Raw genomic sequence first — 22687 nt, 5'->3', positions numbered from 1 at the left:
TAACTTACAAGCTTTCGGCTTAATATTCATTTAAGAATTATTCGACCCGTTCATGTATTTATCAAACGAACACGTTTGTTTGATCCCAATTTCTCATGAACCCCATAAGGGTCGTTTACCAATTTGTCATTCGAGGGCATTTTGGTCAACAAATGCTCCGGTTCTTACGACAAAGGACCTTAATACATAATTGACCACAAGTCACACTTTTTAACTACAATCTTATTCGTACATACCTGGCTTGAATCAAAGCATTGACCCATTTAAGTACATTGCATTTTTACTTGCTAATTAATAGCAATGTAATTTCCGTATGCTATCAATCCGGTCAGCATAAAACTCAACAAACGTTCGTTAGTCATCATCGTCAAATGATAATATCATCATCAACTGACCCGTTTGGTCTAAACAACCCAAACCTTTTTGCATTTAAATAAATTGGTATTTATTTACCAATTCTCTCATTTGACTCATCACGGATTTTCACCGTATGGTCATAATCCTTAAACCTTTCTCCCACGCATTTAACCCATCATCGCTTACGTCATAGGGTGTCCTTTAAACTTTACTTTCATTCGTCAACATATAACTAAGTTACCGTTTTACCCTTGTTATTCATTATGGCATATATCCTAACGTAATCTTTCAAAACTCATTGTACTTTCGTCATTTATGACTAAATTATCATTTTGCCCCCTTTTTACCATTAAGCATGGTTTTCATCATTTTCGCTCGTTCCGACCCATATCATTTCGTGTCGGAACCTCATATTTCATAATTCACCCTATTGTACTTATCACTCGTAAAATAAATAAGTATTCTACGAAATGAGCGTGAACTTTACTTACCTTGCATCGAATTATACTTTTTCCGCATACTTGATCCGTTCCTGCTTACGGGCTCAAGCCTTTCATTCTTCTTCTTTTTTTTCTTTCGTGTTTAATCCGCATTCACCCGCTGATTTAACTTTCATTCCTTCTTTTCATTCTTCATAAGTTTGATCCGTATTCTCCTATGGATTCAAACCTCTGTTCATACTTTCTATTCTTTTCATTCCATTCATGTTTGAATTCATTCAAGAATTCAAACCTTACATTTACATTTTTTTTAATATGTCGGTAAATATACATATTATTAATAGATATCATCCCCCATTTTATACATGGTTACAAATTCGATTGAATCGACATTTGATTGTGTTTTATTTGAATATTGTAGTTTTGGAAAGCTTGTTGGTGATTCGTTGCGGAAAACTCAAGAAACTATGAAGTTTGTGGAAATTTGCCCAGACACAGCTGTGTTGGTTATCTGAGTACAATGTCACACAGCTGTGTCAGCCTTGCCACACACCCTGATATCAGCAGCAAGCATCAATGGTCCACACAGCTGTGTCACTTAACGACACAACTGTGTGCGGCGCCAGCTCTGATATAACCTAATGTTTAGCTCACATTTCATTTGTCCAACTTTGGGGGGCCGAACACACCAATTACTATATAAAAATTTATTAGAATATTTACCTCTTTTTGCGTCTCGGAGCGAACACACCCATTCTTACGAGCTTTCGGTTTGAGTTCGAACACTTTATTGTGTTCAAATCACTCAAACCTAGGCTCTGATACCAACTTGTGACGCCCAACTTTTCACATTCGACTAATAACAAAAAAATTCTTACAATTTTACAAAAATTTGACATGACCCGTTTGCATTAAGAACTTTTCCCCTGCTTTTAACATCGTCAATTTACTTAAGTTCCACGACATTTTTCAAAATAGCAAAGTGGTGACCATATAAGGTTCACCATAAACATTTTGTACAACCTATACAAAAGGTTTAGAAATCCAAACTACATACTAACATACTAAACACAAGTTTAACACCATATCACAAAATAAAAACTTTGACCCATACATAATAGACAACTTGAACCGGAAGCGTGTAAAAAGTCGACATTGTGTGTTCGGTCCGAGTGCGCCGCAATCAAGCAAGAGATTTACCTATCATTCATAACAACAAAACATTGTTAGTTCGTAATATATAACTATTGAAATCCTTTTAATTCCGTATCATCTGTCGACCCATTAACATATCACATAACTTTACTAACATTATCACCTCCATTCGGAAACATTCATCATACCACTTTCCGATTCATTTATAACGAACCGCTATGTATCAAGTCCTTCATTATACTTACATTATTTGACCCGTTATGAACAAGTCAAATTCTCAAACATTCCAACAATCATTCTACTTATCATTCCAACCCATTAAACGGGTTATTTTCCAATTTGCTTCAAACCTTATCTTTTGGACATTTCTCCATATAAACTCTTTATGTCTATTAAATCAATCATGAATCGTAAAGGAAACTTACACTAAATTCATAGTACTAAATATTATCATTCATAAATCTACAAGTAGAGTACATAAAGTTCATATGAACTTACCGTGGTCTTGGGTTCCTTGCGCTTTGGAGTGACTTGCTCCTTCTTCCTTCTTTGTTCCTATACATCATAACTCATACACTTAGCTTTCATTACTTTCACAATTCACTGTCCTTCTTTATGAGGTCTACTAATCACATACATCATTACCATAAACACGTTACATTAACTCATCAAGTATTCATGTAAAACCATAACCTAACCGACTTAGGCATTTCATCGAACACCTTATGTGCATACTAATTAATAAGCATAAAGTACAAGTACTTAAAGCATGTTTTCCTTTGTAATTCATCCATTAATTAACATAGTTAGTATATGTATCTCTTAGCATCACAATTTGTCATCATAAACATATACGCTTTGTTCTAACTCACCTATTTATCATAATATCACCAACATTCATCTAATTAACATATAAAATTTCACAACTTCAAATTATTCATGAGCATATAAGTGGGTTTTCCCCAAATTCATCATCATATTCAGAATTTATCATATCTTGATGTCTACACTACCATAGCAACCATTATTCATACTAGATTTAACATTGCATTCACGGATTACACTAAACCCACTACATCAAATATCACCAAATCATGAAATTAAACTTACTTGACACTTATAACACTTAGGGAATCATGATTCCTAGCTCATGCATTGAAATCTCAGCCTTTTACTCCTTCAATTTTGTGGGGAATTGAAGGACTAGGGTTATGAAGGAGAAGTTCCTCCTGGCTTCTCTCTCTTGATCGAACATACACCCACACACACATACTGGGCATTTTTTTTAGTTAGGTGTTTTAATCTCACATTTTCACTTAACCTCCTTCATCTTTTTAGAACATAACACTTTCTTTTTATTTTTATAATTCTCTAGTAACATCCATGCATACATAAGGCCTCTTTTTTATTAATATTTATAAAACCTTAATGATGGTAAAAATTATGTTTACCATTTCTTTTCATAAAAAAAATATGCGGATAAAACATTAGAACGTGTCATACGAAATTCGGGGTGTTACACAAAGAGAGAACGCAAAACCAATATCTAATCGAGTCAAGACAAATAAATTCAAACATTTGAGCTAAACATTTGAGCTAATTTGGTAGAACATGTTTCGCCACTTTGTAGATTCGAATCCAATGAAGATGAAGATGATTGATTTTTTTTGGTGATGTAATACATTTTTCTATTGTAGTTATTTAATATAAATAAAATGTGCTTTTAAAATTACTTTACTAAATTCTATGATTAATATAAAAAAACAAAAACCAAGAAAATAAGGTGCCACATGGCACCCAACGCTGTCTGGCCACTCCCCTTCCACACCCCACTTTTTAAGGTGTGGACTGATGGAGCCCACACCTGTCACGTGTCGAGCAATGCCCCCAACCCAAGCCCCTCTACACCTCATAGTCTAACATGCATGAAAGAGTTATCTAGCGCAAGTGACATCAAAATACTTCAGTTATAAATACAAAAAACTCATTTTAAATAAAGCTTGTAATCACGTTAATTTAACACAACCTAGTCATTACCACTTCTCAAGTCTTCGCATTCAAGTCCACCTACATCTACGTCTAACAACATCACCTAAACTGACCCGATTTTGGTTATAGTACACATAGCTAGGTAAATTCACCCAGATCGACCCATTTCGAAATACATAACATTTCGTCCAAGACTCATTCCTGTAGACGTTCTACAAAACTTAAACAATACTCCTCATGGCATGATTAAGGCAGACACATAACTCTCTTGGACATTCTAAACCGACACACTGTGGAACTTCAAACTCACAACATGAGTAAATACACAAAGAACCAAGAGGTCATCTATATGCATGCAAAGAAGTCATATAATGGTACGAACTTAAAGACCTAATTGATTAGTGCCACCTCAACATAATTGATTAAGGCATTGAGGTGTTGTACCATATGAGTAAAAATTTACTTTTAGGAATATCGAAGGATTATTAGAGGATAATTATGTTTTTTTTTGGACAAAGACCCGATGCGCGTGGTAATTTTGGATTTACCACGTGGCAAAAGGTTACAACTGCCCTAAAACAATTGGCTTACGACAATAGTTCTGACATAATGGACGACTACTTAAAAATGTCGGCACGAGTGGCTAGGGAAAGGCTTCACAATTTTTGTGTGTACATCATTGAACTATATATGTAAAGATACTTGAGAAAACCGACGTTTAGTGATATGCAACAATTTTCGAAACATCACGCTGAATATCATGGTCTTCCCGGGATGATCGGTAGTTTAGATTGTATGAAATGGGAGTGGGAATTTTGTCTAACTGCATGGCAAGGCTCTCATACAAGTGGATATCATGGAATGCCAGCTATCATACTTGATGTGACACCTGTGTCATCGCGACCATCAAAAAAATACCAAGCCGATGAAATATTGTATTTCATACTTGGGATCTTGTATAAATATGTGTATGTTTTGCACATATCAATTATTGTTCAATTTCAAACTCTACATTGCTTTCTAGAGCATTATACGCAAACTGGTGCGTAAACGTACTCAGTTTAACGCGACAAATACTCCGGAACATCAACATATACTCAACATACCTTAAATAACCTTTACATAACTTAGAAATAAGTTTTGAAGGCTTTGGTATAGCAAAAACAAGTTAATTCGCTTACAGGGACTAAACTTGACAAACTGCGAAAGTATGCCAATTTGAACTGTAACGAACGTTCCGGAACATGTCCATAAGTTAAACATACCCTAAATATCCTCTACATAGCTTAGAAATAGGCTTTGAAGTGTTTGGTATGCTAAAACAAACTTTTGGATCATTCAGGGACTAAAAGTGTCAAAAAGTGCACAAGTTTGCACTTTCGCGCATAACTTACGTTCTGAATACATCCGGACATCCAAAAATTTATGTAAGCATCCTTATATTATGCCTTAGTGTTTGGCATGAGAAAAATCCATTCGTCGCGTCATTTGGATCGTTTTTCGCGCTTATGCGCATTCCGTCGTAATTAAGCGAACATCGCGTTCGTACGACCAAACGAACCAACATCCGGAACATTTTTGAGCATGTTTCATGTCCACAATGTTTAGGCATCATTTTAGGGCCTTAAAGTTGACTTTACGGGCCTTAGAAGTGTCGGAAATGGCTTAAATACGCAACAGGGACCAAAACTGTCATTTTTCAAAGTATATGCAGATCAGACGGGCTCAGGCGGCCCGCCTGAGTTTTTGCATATCCTAACGCGCGCCGCGTGGGACTATCAGACAGATTCAATGTATGCATTTAATGCAGTTGGCCTTTCGTTCGATCAAGGGGCGATGCCCTTTCACCCAATCAAGAGCCAAGGGGCATTTTCTGACTTACCACAACATTTCGACAAGTGTACGCACGAGATCGCGGCACGATATTCGATAAACGATCCTAACGGTTCCACTTTTCCTATAAGTACCCCCCCCCCTTTGTTCCAAAACCCACACAATCTGATCTTAAGGCTCTAAGTTGGAACCATTGTTTCATACCTGAGCCATTTTGGTCTAGATTAGCATTCGAGGACCCTCCGTAAGTCTTCTTTCGTTCTTTTATTCGCTTTTCGAGTCCGAAAGTCAACGTTTTGTTGACTTTCTGCATTGACCAGCTTATGGTCGATGCGAAGTTCATGGAACTTCATAACGTGAGCGTGATCACGATGGTTATAGTCCGTAGTGACTATACCTACTGATCACCACGTTATCTAGGCTCAGTGACGAGTCGTAGTTTTGGCCAAAATGTGCATTCTTGCATATTTTGTAACCAAACTACTCGTGGGCATCAAAGCCGTTTGTTTTGATGTCAAACTTGTTTTCAAACTTAGTTAAGCATGTTCTAACATGCTTAGCTCGTCACTTTTAGTTTAGTGCTTATATAGGGTCGTAAGGTAAGCGATCTAAACCATCGCTTATACTTTCGAACCCGACCCATTTGGTCGATCATTAGGATCCGACCAAACACTTTAGGTGGCCATAGTTGTAACCTTCCGGGGTTATACCTAGTGGTCACGATGTTAGGCGTTCCAGACGCGTTCTACGCGAACGACGCGTAAGGTAGCATAAGCTACCTAAACGGGTCGTGATGGACCGTAAGCACTTAGGTTAAGTTTCATTTTAGTATGTAGGCTTTGTTAAACCATATTACACGAGTCTCCATACTCGTTTGGTTTACGAACCCGCGTACTATCCGATCCTTCCGATTTGGTCCGGTATATTAACATAGCTACCTATTAGGTGCCGTTTGATATCCCGTGATCTTTAGCATTATCTGGTTATTATACAAGAACTCCAAAGCAATCTCAGGTGAGTACATTGAACCCCTCTTTTACTGTTTTCCAAACCGTTTTGGGGTGAAACACATGTGCCTACTTGCTACTTTTATGGTTTCCGGTTTTCACATCATATACTACTATGTTCGATAGTACATATATAGTACATGATTTCATTGTGTTTATGCTATGTATGCCCATTGTGCGCGCACTTAGTACATTGTTTTACATTTCATGCTACGTACGCCCATTGTGTGCATATGTAGTACATTGTTTCACATTGCATTACTGTTGCATATGCTCATCCAGCATATGAGCACATTACACTACATTTTGAACCGTTGTACTCTACAATACATTTCATGCTACGTACGCCCATTGTGTGCATACGTAGTACATTGTTTCACATTGCATTACTGTTGCATATGCTCATCCAGCATATGAGCACATTACACTACATTTTGAACCGTTGTACTCTACAATACATTTCATGCTACGTACGCCCATTGTGTGCATACGTAGTACATTGTTTCACATTGCATTACTGTTGCATATGCTCATCCAGCATATGAACACATTACACTACATTTTGAACCGTTGTACTCTACAATACATTTCATGCTACGTACGCCCATTGTGTGCATACGTAGTACATTGTTTCACATTGCATTTCTGTTGCATATGCTCATCCAGCATATGAACACATTATACTACATTTTGAACCGTTGTAACCATTTGACTATACATAAACATTTCTACCGTTGTTAAACATTTCATCTTGATGGTTTGGTTTGAGTAAGTGATTTAAGTAACGAGGCATGTGTAATATGATACAAGCATGGTGGATACGCCGCTGGTACTTCCTATATATAAGTGTTTGTATGGTATTACATATCGTAGCGTTATTTGAATCATTTCAATTTGAGACATAGAACATTTTATACAAATAACACGCTTTTCACAAGACATTGATTTACAAACAACAAATCTTATACAAACTCTTTTTACATGGTTATTCAGTTAACCATGCATTGTTCTCCTACTTATACATATCATTTGATCTTACCGTTTTTCAAATGATTTACAAGACAAAGCAAAATACGAGGTTCATGACTAAACATTTTCTCAAACTCAAGTCATGAATTCCGTTTTCACAAAACCAATGTATCTCACAGGCATTTTTATGCTGACGTACCTATTTTCACATGTGTTTTCAGGAGATGATGCATAGGACTTATCAAGACATACTTAGGCGGACCTGTGCCTTAGTGACTTAAAACGAGACAAGAACTAGTTAATTTATGTTATGTACACTTTGATTCTTGTTCAGACAATGTAAACTTTCATGTTTGATTTATAAAACGAAACTTCATTTGCCATGGATTTGAAACAATTGATTCTGTTACAACACTCCCCGACGTTTCCGCCACGTTTTGTATGTTCTACGTGGTCGGGGTGTGACACTTGAAGCGGTTGCATCACAAGATATTTGGATCTGGCATGCATTCTTTGGTATGCCTGGTTCACATAACGATATAAACATTATACACCACTCGCCCCTTTTCAATGATCGAATAAACGGGGTTGAGTACAAGTATGGGTACTATCTTGTTGATGGAATTTACCCTGAGTGTGCTGTTTTTGTGAAATCATTTTCAAGAGATGGAACCCTAGATCCTAAAAGAATAAAGTTTAACAAAGTTCAACTGGCGGCACGCAAATACATCGAGCGAGCATTTCGTGTTTTGCAACAAAGGTGTCGCATTTTGAGCATGCCTTGTCGATTGTATGAAAAAGGTCAAATAAGAAACGTGATGTACGCATGCATCATTCTACACAACATGATTTTAGAGGATGAAAGGCGTGCAATCGTTGAATATTATGGCGAGGACCCCGAATCAAATAATGAAGACATTAGTGACAAAGAGAGAACGCAAAACCAATATCTAATCGAGTCAAGACAAATAAATTCAAACATTTGAGCTAATTTGGTAGAACATGTTTCGCCACTTCGTAGATTCGAATCCAATGAAGATGAAGATGATTGATTTTTTTTTGGTGATGTAATATATTTTTCTATTGTAGTTATTTAATATAAATAAAATGTGCTTTTAAAATTACTTTACTAAATTCTATGATTAATATAAAAAAACAAAAACCAAGAAAATAAGGTGCCACATGGCACCCAACGCCGTCTGGCCACTCCCCTTCCACACCCCACTTTTTAAGGTGTGGACTGATGGAGCCCACACTTGTCACGTGTCGAGCAATGCCCCCAACCCAAGCCCCTCTACACCTCATAGTCTAACATGCATGAAAGAGTTATCTAGCGCAAGTGACATCAAAATACTTCAGTTATAAATACAAAAAACTCATTTTAAATAAAGCTTGTAATCACGTTAATTCAACACAACCTAGTCATTACCACTTCTCAAGTCTTCGCATTCAAGTCCACCGACATCTACGTCTAACAACATCACCTAAACTGACCCGATTTTGGTTATAGTACACATAGCTAGGTAAATTCACCCAGATCGACCCATTTCGAAATACATAACATTTCGTCCAAGACTCATTCCTGTAGACGTTCTACGAAACTTAAACAATACTCCTCATGGCATGATTAAGGCAGACACATAACTCTCTTGGACATTCTAAACCGACACACTGTGGAACTTCAAACTCACAACATGAGTAAATACACAAAGAACCAAGAGGTCATCTATATGCATGCAAAGAAGTCATATAATGGTATGAACTTAAAGACGTAATTGATTAGTGCCACCTCAACATAATTGATTAAGGCATTGAGGTGTTGTACCATATGTTTTGGGAGGTTTTTTAAAAAAGAAAATTTGACATTTCACTTTAAACCCAAAACTACTTGATTTTGTAATTTTAAAACAAAAGCTTTAGTTTTTCCGATTTAAGCTCACAACTTTTTTACTTTCAACTTTAATCCCCTATGTTTTTTATATTTTGCAAAATTTTTCGTTTTACATTTAGTTCTAAATTTGGCGAGTTAACACAGCACAATGTGTGTGTGTGGTTCAACGATTTTACGTTTTGTTATACGCTTCGTTCTAAATTTTGCGAGTTAACATGGCGCAACGTACGTATGTGGTTCAGTGTATTTACGTCGTCTATTGTTTTCCCGTTTAATAAGTTCGTCACAACACGCGAGTCCTAAATCGAGTTAGTTATTGTTTTCTATCTTTTATATGTCGGTCTAATTTCTCTATGTTAAGACGCCACAACTTCAATGTTAGTGGTCGTTGGCTATAGTGTGGCATTGGTGCTATTTGTCACGGTTTTATGCCCCCACCGCAACGCGGGGGGCTTAATACGATAGGTTATTTATATGGATATAAGTCATGCAACGTAGTAATTATGATACCATTAATTGTATTGAGCTGTGGTGAATTACTTATTTGTATAAGATAGTAATACAGACTTAACCGACAAAAACATCTTTACCACATTGTAAATGTGAATCTGATCAACAACTTGTCAATTTCGTTGGCCGCGGCGCAACGCACGCGAGTCAATCTTCTAGTTATTATTATTATTATTATTATTATTATTATTATTATTATTATTATTATTATTATTATTACTTTTTGAGTCCCCGTGTTTTAGTGATTTTAACTAGTTGAGTCTAAAGGCAAAAAGTTTAACGCTGGGTCCCTATAAGCATTTGAGTCCTTTTGAGTCTAAATTTTAACCTTTTGAGTCCAATTTTTTGGACTCAAATTGTTATAAAGTTATAAAATAAACAAAATTGGACTCAAAACGTTATAAAATAAATGGCTAGGGACTCAGGGCGTTAAACTTTTTGATTTTGGACTCAAGTGGTTAAAACCACTAAAACACATGGAGTCAAAAAGTAATTTACTCTTACTATTATTATTATCACTTTTTTACATATTCGACGACGACCACTCCAAAAGAATGGAGCCCATATTACTTTCTACGGGAGAATGGAATGACATATCTTGTGAGTGTAGTATGTCTATCGCTTCCGTCAATCACGTATCGTAGCCGGAAAATGGTCAAGACAAGGTTTAGACATGTAGATATTTTGATAAGGAACAAACTTCGTTAAGGAGTCCATCCTTGATTAAGTGTCAGTTCTTAGATAAAAGTCCGTTATTACGAGGGATTCCATTAGTACGAAATGGGTGCATGTGTTAGTAAGAATGGGCTCACCCTATAAATAGGGGAGGTGTCTTGACATTTTAAAATTTTTGTCCACTTGAGAGAGAACTTGTGGAGATTGATTCAAGGTGCTTGTAATTGTCATTTCAATCAATAGAATCAAGATTATATTACGTTCTTGTGTCTGATCCACTCACGTACATGGATTCCGCACGTGATACGTGATATTCGCAGTCATCAGGATTACGAAATCGATACGGAAACGAACATAACTATCTTATGCATATTTATATAGTATGAGTTAAAATAGGAACCACCTTTAGATGCGAGAACCGTAGGAACCATTATCCACCCTATATCTCTCATGTATGTGCGGTTGAGATTGAATTGTTTAAGTTTGATTTGTCATGTAGTGATTTTATTAATTTAAAAAAATTAATAGTACAAGAAGGGTATTTTAGAAAATTTGACTTGTGTACTATTTATGTCAACTTGTCAAACTTACAATCAAATATCATGAGTTTTTTCCCAAATTAGTGTAGGTGGAAAACTTATTTACCAAAATGGGTGATTTGAAAAATATTTACCAAAATAGGTGTTTTTTAAAAACTTTATTTTTCTCACTCTTAATCTTATTGAATAAAAACTAATTTGATTGTAGAAATTATTTTTTTCAAAAACGTAAGAAAAGAGTTTTACAATAAATAACAAAAATATATATTTTTTTTGCTGGATCGTGATAGTTTGGAAAAAAATAATTCATGCTTCTTTAATTTTGTTATTAATATTTTGTTTTAACTCTTTTAAAATAGAAATAGGTTTAGTTTTTGATAAAACTTTTCTACTTATTTTATAAATACTTATTTATAAATTTTTTTTTTCAACCCAGTAACTCTACATGTGGTAATAAAATACCTTTTTTGAGATTTAACTATATATAATGTGACAAAAAATATAAGTATGTGTACTGAATTTGAAAAATAATGGCACTTTTAACTAGTTTCTTTTAAAAATTAATTTTATTTAAAAAGAGAAATCTTTTATTTTCATCTACACTTTTTTATGTGGTAACCTGAATTAACAATATAACAAAAAAGTACGTCTATGGGGCTTAGAAAATTTAATAGTAAGTCTAATTTTATAAAATACTAGTCTAAGTTCCCGTGTGTTACACGGGTGGCTTCACAAAAAATATTATTCAACATTGTTGACATAAATCTTTTAATGAGAGAAACGTTACAGTACTAACATAAATATAGAATTACACATAATTGAAATACATGAATACGGAATGTGAATTGAACGTAATAGAATTTGCTTGATTTTTTGTCCAGATTAATGCACTTTGGTCATTTTTTATACGTGCTACGCAATGTGACTTGGACATTATGTCTTCGGCTTGTCGGGTTTATTTTGTTTACGCGTTACACGACCATGCCCGTTTGCCACAGATTGGTATATAGGCTGTCATAGTTAACAGCCATCAAACTAATAGACTACATCATTGCACAAGTTTATATAAATAAACAATTATAAGTTTTTTTTCTTACATAGCAAAAATATGTATTATTTTTTTCCTTATAATGGACATGAATTATTTTTTTATCTCAAGACACTACAATGTAAAAAGTCATGTCCATAAATAGAAAGCATATAGCAACAAATTGCAACCACTAACCTTATCTATATATTAGTTAAAAACAGCTTACAACCTGTAATAATTATAACCTAAGGAAAATATGTAACAAATTGCCTACAAAACATCTACATAGGAACCAAAGGAAGGCACCACGATGATACTCCAGTGGTCCGTCAGTGATCCAAATTTGCCGTTAAAAAAAAAAAAAACAGAGGCTTCCTTAAAGACCATCCGTACAATACTTTCCTGGAATAACTAATGAAATAGTAAAAACATAATGAAATTGAAAATAATAAAAATGAAAAAACCTAAATGAATTACCATAGCTTACAAAATAAACATGACTACAACAGGTTAACAACTTACGGCGCCAACCCGCTAATTAAAAAACCCCCTTCGAGTATTCCTTTTACTCTCGATTTGAACCCAATGAACACATTTTCACTCAACTGTCAGTGGTCCGTCAGTGATCCAAATTTACGGTTCAAAAAAAAAAAAAGCAAAGGCTTCCTTAAAGACCATCCGTACAATACTTTCCTGGAATAACTAATGAAATAGTAAAAACATAATGAAACTGAAAATAATAAAAATGAAAAAACCTAAATGAATTACCATAGCTTACAAAATAGACATGACTACAACAGGTTAACAACTTACGGCGCCAACCCGCTAATTAAAAAACCCCTTCGAGTATTCCTTTTACTCTCGATTTGAACCCAATGAACACATTTTCACCCAACCGTTGATCTATTTCTTTTGTTCTACTTCCACCTTTCACTACAAAAAAAAAAACGCCCTTACACGATACGATTAACACCAAATGAAGAATTGGAAAATAATATTATCTTGAACAGCCAAGTTGAGCATCTTTCAAACCAAAATCCTACAACTACAATGTATACCATTTACACAAGTGCAGATTATATATAAATGTTTGAAAATTAATTTTAAACAGTAAATTAATGTCTATTAGTTATACAATTGATTAAATTGTATGTAAATACACCAGTTAAATTATATAACCAAAAAATGGATTTACCTCCATACAGTTAATAAATTTTTTAAACTTTGCATAACCATCAATCGTTACACAATAAGTTATACACATCAAAGTATCTCTACACATATGGAACTAAAATATTAACACAAATTTCCACAAATAACTTTGCACCAGCTTTGGTCCAGCTACGAGTCCATATGCCTTTGAAGCCCATATGCCTTCATTTAATTCCGGCCTGGAAAGCTGGCGTTTCTGCAAACCTGGAACACGTAAGGCAAAATAAAAACGGATTATTAGTGAATTAGCATAGGTATGAAGAGATTTGCGTTTTTCGTTTTTCGTTTCCTAGTGTGAGTAGTAGAAAAAGAGCCATTGTTCTTTTTGTTAGTCATATTTTCCTTCTTTTAAGAAAGAGAGTGAACATGTGACTCCAATGAGTACCTGTAAGGAGCTAGGAGCTGGTGATTGTTTTTACGATCCGTAGGACGTAGGACGGAAAGACTTTCATAATCTCTTAAATCAAAGTAAAAGCGGGGAATACCATCAGTTTCAGCTGTGGAAGTGTTCATTGAAGGCTGGCCTTTTCGCATAAAGGTGTTGTCGTTGACAATTTTCATGTACAAATCGGTCGGAGCTTACATAATTGCTATTTTAATGTCTGCAGTTTACCTGGTTAGGCAAGACATCTCCAGCATATTAGTTAACTTGATTGTTTTCAAATTCAAAAATTAAAGACTCCATTGAATCCTTCCACTACAAAACAACCAACAATAATCTTATTTCTTAACCGACAACAATAAAAAAAACTAAATCATAAACACTGTAAACTTTCTATACTACCTCTGCTAACAGAAGGGAGTCCAAAAAACAAAAAGGAATCCTATATTTGCCACACAATTCAACTGTACCTGATTAGACTTATTTCAGTCTACATAATCTGCTCCATTGGCAACCACATTCTCGAATAACTTATCCTGCTTCCTATAAGAGCACAAGATTCGAGCATCACCACTTCAGTTTTGGACTCATGTTGTTTTTGTTATAAAAAGCATATACCTGCTTCCAAATGCTTTTATCAGCAATATTCTTGCTTTAAGATGCCTGTTGTTTAGTGCCTTCAAATCAGTTCTTATTTCCTCTACATACTATTCCTATATGACCAAACAGGGACCATCAGTGTACTTTACTCTTAACTTTTTACATACAAAAACCATTTGAAATAGGTCAAAAGACCCGAATACATTTTAAATTGTTCCTTATAACCAAACACACTTTCAAATTGTCAAATAAGCTAAAGATGCCCTGTTCTTTATGACCAAAATATATCTCAAACAGGCCATACTCGCAAATTCTGTAAATTGAGAGAATGAGAAGCTTGAATTGAATTATTCCCAAAATGATACAAGCCCTAATTATATACAGACAAAAACTAACTAACTAACTAACTGTTCTCTAACTTCCTAACTAACAATAAACATAATAATTAAAGGGTAAAATAGTAATTTGACTTTATTAAGTCAACAAATTCATAATAAGAGAATGAGAATTCCAACATAAGTCACGACAGATAAATATGTACCACGATGGGACTTTCAAGCTGCATCAACGTCATCGCAGGCAAAATTTTTTCCTTGAATCTTTGCACACTGAGACAACACAATGACGCACGCACATACACATACTTTAATGATTCAATATGAAGAACAAATATATTGAATAACACTAATGAAAGTCACCTGTACAGGATACACGACGGACCTTGATGAATAGATGCATCACCGATAGGAACAGCTTTGACAGATTCATGTAGTAGATTGGATAACGATGTAGACCGTGAGCGAAGAAGATGAAAAGATGAATTTACCCATAAACCCACCTTCTTAAGCTTGTTCATTGCTGGACATGGATTACAATAGAAATGAAACACACATTTTTTAAAAAAATTATAATTTAGACTAAACTAAATGCAATATAGTAATTCTAAAAATTATATATAGGTTATATATTAAGACTAAATTAAATTGCATAGAGTACAAATCGATGATGCATTGCTTGGTTGGTAATATATATTATATAAATCGCTTATAAAAAATACTCATACCAGGTACCAAAATCAAAACAGGCGGGTCGAGTCAAGTAATGGGTCAAAGGGCAGAACATGTGAGTCGAGTAACAGGTCAAAGGTCAACACTCCATTTGAAACCTACTCATCAAAGACAATATGTACAAACTTTGCAATCCGGGATTTTGTTACAATCAAATCACTTTGTTCTATGCATTTATTGGTATGTGTATATATTGCTCCAAGCATGCATCTGTATCCACTGTCTTGTTTTCTAGGTTGGCTTTCTAACAAAATGTAATGAATTTTTTCACACCATGCTATTTTTAACAGGGAACAACTTATATGCACAGACATGAGGCTAAAGACCGATTAAGAGGTAAAGACTTATTAAGGTCTACTGAACCTAAAATTAACAAATTCAATTAGGTTGTGACACATTATTAGTGAGAAACCTAGTTATAAGCATCTGCTATTTTATTTTTATGTTTATATCAGCTCTTCATCAATACCATCTTCTTCCTGCAGTTGTGGAAAGCCAAAAAAATTGAAAAACTTTCACATACACACAGTACACAGTACATACACAACTGATTGTTCAGATTCTGTTTGAAATAGGAATAAATCGAAAGCATTACCTACTATGTGAAGAAAGGATGGTAAACAATCTTTTTGACATCTCAAATAAAAATATAAATTAAAATGAGAATAAAGTCAAATAGTGCTACAACCTTGAAGTAAGCCTTAGAGTTGTAAACTGGAATAAAATGTTAAATCTTAAACCAAATTATCTGATGACCCACTGCAATTTACATTGCTACACTACACTTTAGAAATCTATAGTCATCCACATTATTATCTTTTTACTAAATGTCATAAAGGATATAAATAATCAAATACGTATGATATAAAATATTTAAAAAGTTAATATGTATTAAAATCTTGCAGTCCGGTTCGGTTTTATCTTGTTTTAAAATTTTTGAAACCGCAAACCAAACTGTTCATTACGGTTTGAGAACTTCGAAACCGATCAACAGAAAGATATTAAAAAACCGACCGTGAAACCAAACCGATGACCGGTTTAGACGGTTTCACGGGTTTAAACCAAACCGTGAACACCTCAACACCCCTAGTTCCAAGTAAACATATCCCTATACCTCTAAACAGAAACGTTAAAAAAGGCGAAACTTAAAAAAAAAACATAAACATGACACCCGTATTTACACACATACTCAACAGCCAAACAACATCCACAAATACCAAATACTTAAAAATACAACAACATTAGTCTAACTAAACTTGACACAACAAAAAACAATGTATGTTATGGAAAGCCTACAACCAAGTAAACTTTTTGAACATTTTTCTTATTCCCAAAATTCCGTCATTGATATAAATAAAAGAAGATATTAAGAAAACTACTTTTTCTCGATGAAATAAGGACTCGAAACTTTAAAAATTTACCTGCTTAACACTTAGCATAATTAAAAAATGCTGAGCAACCTCCTCAAATAGTGCCTCCTCAAACATCGCTAGTTCACTCCAACAGACAACCACGATAAAAAAACCTGGAAAAAAAAAATAAAAAAAACCCAAGAAAATATCAACACAAATCTTGGAAAATCAGGAACCAAACAAATACACCGCAGAAATAGATAGTAACCAAATTTCACACATACCACCAACAACTGAATCAGAGAACGAAGACAACAGCGAAGACGAAATCAAACCAAATCGCAAGAACCTACACAAAAACATCTTTAAAGACGAAATAGCTACAGCAAAAGCAAAAAAAAAATAGAAACAAATTCATATGCTACTGACCAAATGATACAATGAAACCTTTCCGTCGTTACCTCACCTACCCTCACTATCTTTCTTCACTTTCCTCATATCCCCAATAGCAGAACTTTGCAACAGCTGCAAAAACCGCCAATCATCCGTATAAATTCTAGTAGGGTGTTCTTCAGTGGGCTTCATACTGAACTATTGTAGCAGATGACCAATGAATTAACAATTGCAGCAGAGCCCTGCAACTGATGCAAAAAGCTCCAACACCTGCTCTACACACAAAGTCACAAACGAATTTCTAAACATGATCAGTATTACCAGACCAAATTTTAAAGTTGGTTTAACAAACATCAATCACAAACAAAAAGGAAAAATACAGAAGTTTCAACGAGAGAACTACTTGAGCGAGTTGATCAAGCATCTCAGGTTACGCAACAGAGACAACCGTTTCCGGCGATAATTCTGAACCACAAAGAGACAATATAAAAGAGATGAACAAATTGAAGTCAAGGAAATGGAAAGATTTTGAGCAAAAATTTATTACCATTCGATGTCTGGGAGTATTGTAGAATGAAAAATTGCTCCAATTTCAGTCGAATCTTGTTCTCCAACCCAGATTCACATGCCCACAAACCCTAAAATTGAGATTTGGCAGCGGCTAAATGGTGATTGAACGACAAAATAAAAAACGATTCCACAAATCTATACATATATCAACAATTAAAATATGAAACAGTGATTAAAGCTAAGGAATCAAGGGATTATCATATTACATCATCAAACATCGAAGAAAACAACATACCTTGATGATAGTTCGTATATTTGAGATTTAGAGATTTCTGAAGTGGGTACAGGTAAAATCACCAGAGATGAAGCCGCAGATAGTATTAGGGTTAGTGAATGTGAGGTAGGTGAAAGAAAAGATTGATGCATACTCGATGAAGAGAAATCAATTTGCCTGGAGAATGATTTTCAAATTGAAGAAGAGCGTAACTGATTGAGAGAATTGATTAGGTTTCCAAATTGAAGAAGAGCGTAGGTAAGAAGAAGGAAAATGCCGCCCAAAATTCCCAATTCTCTGGCCAAAGAGAATAGCCACATCATGGTCAAATGGTCAACCACTATTTTGCTTTAGTATAAGAGATAGACTCATCCCACATAAAATCCAATGAACAATACAACCCACGGGTAAAGGTATGTAAAATCATTTAAAAAAAAAGATATAAATACTTTTTTTGAGAAATTAAAAGGAAACATATTTATAAATATATACGTAGAAAGATTACAAAAATATTTATGAAAGAGAATAATGTTTATATTTTATGAAAAGTTAAATAAAGCTATATTTTAAAAAAGATTACAAAAACATTTTTCTATTTTAAAAGAGTTAAAACAAAACATTAATAACAGAATTAAAGACGCATTAATTTTTTTTTCCAAACTATCACGATCCAACAAAAAAATATATATATATTTTTGTTATTTATTGTAAAACTCTTTTCTTATGTTTCTGAAAAGAATAATTTTTACAATCAAATTAGTTTTTATTCAATAAGATTAAGAGTGAGAAAAATGAAGTTTTTAAAAAATACCTATTTTGGTAAATAAGTTTTCCACCTACACTAGTTTGGGAAAAAACTCCAAATATCATAGACTACATCACTCTTCACATCAACATTAATTACGTTTATCTATTTAAAAAAATTAATTACAACTCATGATTTTTTATACAAAAAATTACACTACAAATATAAAAAGAAAACGACTTCAATCTCTGACCTTGATCTTCATTTTTTGTTCGTTGTCCTCTTCATTTGAACGTAAAAGCTCCAATACCTACGAAAATTAAAGGAAAAAAAAAACAGAACGTTTACATTCCACAAACGTTTAGAGGAGCTCGGGCCTAATATCAGGGGCGTAAAAAACATTTTTTTACATTGGACACCATGCGCGGAATTTCTTTACATTCGACAACGTACGAGAAACAATTTTTCAAATGTATGTAAAAACTAAACATTTACGCGTGCCGTTTTACGAACATTTGAAACATAGCTTTATGCGTGACGTTTATGGAGCTCGGACCGACTATCAAGGGGGTAAAAAACATTTTTTTTCATTCAACATCATGTGCAAAAATATATTTTATATTCGAAAACTTACATAAAAAATATTTTCAAACGTACGTAAAAACTATTTTATGCCTTCCGTTTTTACATACGTTTGAAAATTAGATTTACCTGTGACGTTTAGAAGAGCTCGAGTCGGCAAGCAGGGGCGTAAAAATCTTTTTTATGCACGTTTTTAAAACATTTTTTATTTATTTTTTTACATAATGGTGTTCTCATACTCAGTTCGTGTAAATGTTACACACGTTGTCAAACCTTTTTTACGCACATTGTCAAAACTTTTTTACGCACGTTGTTAAAAGTTTTTTTTACGCACGTTGTAGAATGGTTTTTTATGCACATTGTCTTTGTCGAAAGTAAAGGTTTTTTGTTTATTTTTATACATAGTGGTTAATTGCGTAAAAATGTTTTTACGCACGTTGTCAAACATTTTTTACGCAAATTGTCGAATGCTTATTAACGTACGCTGTCGAATGTTTTTTTACATAAAAATTATGATCGAAAATATGATCGAAACATAGAATAACTAAAAGCTTGGCTCGCAAATAAAACCCGCAAATAAAAATGGAAAGCTCGGCTCGACTCGACTTTGGCTCTAGACATGATCTCAATACCATCAAACCGATCACCCAAAATCACAAAAAACTTTAAAACAAAAGCTATAAAATCAATCCCATCAAACCGATCACCCAAAAATTCAACTGGTTTCCTGTTCGTCAAGTAACAAAATCTAATATTATTAGTGATTACCGACTATACCGTCCTCAAAAGGCAAATTAAAGTTTCCGAAACTAATGTCAAATAGTGTATTTAACTAAAAAGCCACAAGCATAGATCTGACCTTTGATCGCTATAAGCATAGGCTTCTTCGGATCATTACCGTCGTAACCTTTCAACTCCTCTTTTAAAACCTCGCCAAGCTGAACCGGCGGCGGAAGAGGCTGCATGTCTTCTTTGTACGATCGAGACCACGACGACGGATGATTATCTCAGACGAAGAAGCCGGAGACGACATTGTATCAGGAGAAGAAGCCAGAGACGGCATTGTATCCAACGGGAGTTAAAGTGAGTAGAGTTATGAATGTCGCCAAAGATGAGGGTTGGATGGTGGATTGTACTTTGAATTTCTCTCTCTAAAATTGGGATGGTGAAATTAGGTTTGGATTGAGAAATATAAAAAAAGTATAAAAGAGATGAAAGGAGACAGATGTTTTCATGTCAGACATATAAATGATCATGTAGTGTGTTTTAGTGATAAGAGAGAGGGGATGTGACATTTAGAGAAAAAGATTAAAATACCCTTTTGAATTAAATTGATTATATATGATGTGTTAAAATTCTATTGGATGTGAGGAGTTCTCATGGTTCTCACAAGTGATAGTGGTTCCTTCTTGAATCAAATCCTAATCTAGTATTTATCATCTATGAAAAAACACATACTGATATCTTTAGGTATGTTATGCCATTATTATTTGCTTATATGTGGCATTTTTATGTAAGACTAACTTGACTGCGTCTGTAAATGTTCCACTCGAGATGAGGTGGATTTTATCTATATTTACAGGCGCATTGAAGTATGTCCAAATTGATTAAGGGCACCCGGGGCGGTGCACTTTTTTGTGCGTGATAAACTTTTCCACGCGTGGAAAATGAAAACAGACCACTGCCACCCTACAAAATTAACGAGTGATACATGGATTCCGTGATATATTTCACGCGTGAAGGAAGGAAGGATGTGAGGGGGTGTGAGGGTTTATTGTTGGGTGTTGTGAGTGATAGGTATTTCCACTAAAAAGGGTTTTGAGTGATGGAATAATGGTTGATGACATGGCGGAACTTGATTGGATGTTGTGAGTGATGAGTGAGTGATGAGTGATCACCACCCCCTCCCCCTAATATCCGACTGCAAGGGCACGATTTGTTTTGGTTCTTGTGCAAAAAAGCCATGTTTATTAATTATTTTTTCAACCGACCCATTACATTAAGGAGTACGATCAAATACAAACCACATTTCGTATACAAACTGTTAGAACCATTTAAAAAATGACATGTAGCATTCAACCAATTATAGAGAAATGGTAAAATGATAAACTAAATAATATCAATTATCTTGAATTCTTTATAATTATGTTAACAAGCATTTAATTCTTTATTTGGATCTTCCTTTTGTTTTCAATGTGCTGCTGATAAAGAAAAGTGTTGATATCATATCACATATGTGCTAAAATCAATTATCTTGATTAATTTTCATGTGCTAATATAATTTAAAAGTGCTACTTTTTTGTATGTATTGTTTTAGTATGTGTTAATTTAACTTTTTTAAGTGCTAGGATCTGTTCTTACAGTTTGTAGGATAAATATGATTTGTACCGGAACCAATCTCATTACGTTAATTCAAATTCATTCAATTAATTTTCAAATTTTGTTTCAACTGAATTAAGTAACAGTACCATATCTTTTCAAAAAAAAAAGTAACACTCCTATATGGACTTTATTTAATTTTCTTACATACCAGCTCAATTTTATATGGTGTATACTTTGCTTACGACTCCAAAGATTAGAAAATTTATGCACCAAATAGTCACGTCACCAATTTTGACATTTGCACCGGTAACCGTGACTCGTTTCTAAGTGGGGGGATAAAAATTTCGTAGTGGTATCAGAGCTTTCAGAGATTGGAATTCCTCAACTCAGAGTAGAACCAACGAAGTAGGTTTAATCTTGTTAAGGTTTAGAGATTCTACCAAAAAATGGGGGGATAAAAATTTTCATATGTTTTGAAATTTCTTCGGTAAATTTCTAAACGCAATCACAGGTGGTAGAGTTTGTGATTTTCTGGTGATACCAAAGGTTCTGCGTAGAATGTTTTGCATAGACATATATTTAAGGATTTTAATTAATTATCCAACCAGTGTGAAGGGTTTTGCACGGAAACATACAGGTATCTAAAGTCTACAGTTGTTTCAAAGCGTTGTTCACTTAAGACCTGGGGAATCTTTATGAGATTTTACATGGATCTGGGTGTAATTCAATTCGTTGAGTTCGCAAACGATGTACTTGGTCAAGCTGACATCCTGAGTACTGATGCTGAAGATCCGTAGTGCATTACTTGGTCAACTTCACAAAGGCGAGACAATGAGATCTGGATGTAGTTCAA

General features: G+C 34.4%; 2 long non-coding RNA genes across 2 annotated transcripts; both read right to left on the bottom strand.

Annotated features, from left to right (window-relative positions):
- Window positions 1-1772: 1772 nt before the first annotated feature.
- LOC110892096 lies at window positions 1773-3223 on the bottom strand. Its single transcript, XR_002565829.1, has 3 exons — window positions 3063-3223; window positions 2451-2507; window positions 1773-1997 (listed from the first exon to the last, which is right to left on the bottom strand). It is a non-coding gene; the product is annotated as an uncharacterized LOC110892096 (long non-coding RNA).
- Window positions 3224-13709: 10486 nt separating this feature from the next.
- LOC118490663 lies at window positions 13710-14589 on the bottom strand. Its single transcript, XR_004889803.1, has 3 exons — window positions 14460-14589; window positions 13993-14220; window positions 13710-13811 (listed from the first exon to the last, which is right to left on the bottom strand). It is a non-coding gene; the product is annotated as an uncharacterized LOC118490663 (long non-coding RNA).
- Between the last annotated feature and the right edge of the window lie 8098 nt (window positions 14590-22687).

The sequence above is a fragment of the Helianthus annuus genome, chromosome 3, assembly GCF_002127325.2.
Source record: "Helianthus annuus cultivar XRQ/B chromosome 3, HanXRQr2.0-SUNRISE, whole genome shotgun sequence".
Lineage (NCBI taxonomy): Eukaryota > Viridiplantae > Streptophyta > Magnoliopsida > Asterales > Asteraceae > Helianthus > Helianthus annuus.
This window is presented reverse-complemented; position numbering and strand designations above follow the sequence as displayed.